Below are 2,783 nucleotides of genomic sequence, written 5' to 3'. Positions count from 1 at the left end.
AAAAGTAGGCAATTATTTATGGTTGAAATGCGCTATGTAGGAACGGGAATGGTTATGATTTATTTGATGAGCTTGGAAAGTATTGAAGTTGCAAAAGGAAAGCGGTCCTGTCAGCCACATAAGGGTTAAAATACTACGATGTTACTATCATTTTTGATATAATTCATGGTCTGCGTAAAAAATCTGAAGCATTTGTATTTTAACACTTTTTTTTTTAATAAATGCCATCGCCGGATATTTTGTTCGTATTTTTGCTAAAATCAACACACATAGAATTGTGCGTCGTATCTTTTTAGCGTGTGTTTGATATGCTCACAAACACATTCTCTCGCCCTATTCCGAAGTGTGCTGCTGTCAAAGAAAACGAACAGTCCCGATTTTATATAGTGAAACATAGAGCAAATATTGCATAAATTTGCTCTTTGTGGTGATAATCAAGTGGTGATTTAGTGTAAAAAGTAGTTTACGTACTTAATTTGTCGTGTCATACGAAATAAAGAGGAGAAACAGGCGATCCAAAAAAGTAAGTAACGGTTTGCTTTTCGTGCGCTGCTTTCTTTGGCAATGCAATAATGGCAAGGATTTCGTAGGTGCAAATTTATTTCGGTGATTAACACATCAAATCTTGTTACTTTTACACAAAGAACTTATTCAAATGAAAACGTAGACTTGAAACTGTGTGATGGGAATAGAATTATGTTTATAAATAGTGTATGTTTGCTGAAAAACGCAAATATTGTTGAGGGTGCCAACAACTGTCGCACCCTGCCAATGCCGTATTCTACCCTTCCTAGTGATTATTATATTGTTTTATATTCTACAACAACCTCTGAATGGAAAAGTTGAATAATTCCTCTTGCGTCTACGTAGAATCTTAAAGGAAACACTGACACATTTTTGATAACATGAATGATTCTATATCTAAGTGAGCAAATTAATATTGATTTACAGGATGGCTGCATCCAGAATTAAACCGTTTGATGTAACACTAGAATCGAGTTGTCTCCCATCTGAATGGGAATCATGGAGGAATGATCTAGAATCGTTCTTTCTAGCGCAACATATTGAGTCCCAATCCGAAAAGCGTGCCCAATTGGCTTACTTGGGAGGACCTGGGCTACAAGAATTGTTGCGTTACCTTCCAGGCGTGAATAAGGTACCACACGTTACATCAGACCCGCCATATTATGATGTAGCTGTGCAGTGTCTGGATGACTACTTTGAGCCATTCCGCCGCAAAACTTTCGAAAGACACGTTTTCCATCAGATCGTTTAAAAGTCCGATGAGCGTTTCACTGATTTTGTCATGCGTCTGCGGAAACAAATCGCAAGGTGCAGTTACGATCAGATCGTAGTTCAAGACAAAATTTTCAAAACGACTTATCTGCTTTTGTAAACAAAAATTCTAACGACGATTTGACGAGTTTAATAGCTCTCCCCGCAAACCAACACCATGAACAGGTAGCGGAATCCTTCGCCTACCTATTCATGGTATAGGTTTGCGTAGGAGAGCTATCAGATTCGTCAAATCGTCGTTTGAATCTTTGTTTACAAAAGCAGATAAGTCGTTTTGAAAATTTTGTCTTGAGTTGAGGAGTTAATTGCTGACCGTACTGCTCAAGGGTGTTTCTCTGAAGACTTACACGGAAACAAATCGGTTACCGTTTTCATGATTTCTAAATCATGAATTCATGAACTATCTTTTTTTATGAAATCATGATTTTGACTCACGATTTCATGATCGGATCGACTAAAATCATGAGCCATAACAATCACAGACATGACCGTAATTCATGATTGTGGCTAGCGTTACTTCTATCAGTCAAATTGCGTTCATAAGTTTTCGGCGTTCATAATGTTTGGCTTTCGTAGAAATTAAAAAAAAGCTTTTTAAGTGATCAAATATTCTGCACAACTGCATGACGTAAATAAAGGTTAGTTGTGAATTTAACACTAGCAGTTTTTTCCATGACCTGGGCCAGGGATAAACCAACAATTTATATTTACGGTTGCTGGTAAGTGAAAAACGCATATATTCAAATCTTTTATTTGTAGATGACATAACGAGTATGAATTTTATTTCTTTCACTATTGGATTTTTTTTGCACATCAGGTGATAGAAACATGCTTTATTTCCCGGAAATGGCTGCTCTTTGCAAGTTGGTGGAATAACCGTGAGAACTCTTGGAGATTGACATAAAGAGCATCTTTCATCATGGGTCTAAAGGCATCAAGCACTAAACTGGGAAGTTTAGGAAAAGTGTACGACACAAAACTAATATATTCGAATATGATTTTGAGCCATGCATTTCTGTGAAAGGTGGTTGGGAACGATTATAGAGATGCCGGTACTGATATTCTTATCCACAAATCGTAGTTATTATGAAAAATCGTCTAATAAAAAAAATCTAGTTAACATTTTTAAAACGCGCAATATTGGTGAATATAAGAGAATCAACTAAAAGCAATTTATATGATTCCATAGGACTGCCATACGTAATAATAAAAAAAAATCTGACGTTTCTAAATCAACCAGAAATATCTGGTCAAATAATTCATGATATCATGAGTCGAACTACAGCTGTTCGATGTCGAATTGAGTCCATATTCATGATCGAAGCTCCCATATTCATGAGTCAAATTTATGATTTCAGTTCAGATGACTCATGATTTCAGAAACCGTATCCCATATTCATGAGTCAAATTCTTGGTTTCAGGTGAGATGACTCATGAATTCAGGAACCGTCTTTATGATTTGCCCTCGGCAGTACAAATCGTAACGC

Source organism: Armigeres subalbatus, unplaced genomic scaffold (assembly GCF_024139115.2).
Source record: "Armigeres subalbatus isolate Guangzhou_Male unplaced genomic scaffold, GZ_Asu_2 Contig512, whole genome shotgun sequence".
NCBI lineage: Eukaryota > Metazoa > Arthropoda > Insecta > Diptera > Culicidae > Armigeres > Armigeres subalbatus.
This window is presented reverse-complemented; position numbering follows the sequence as displayed.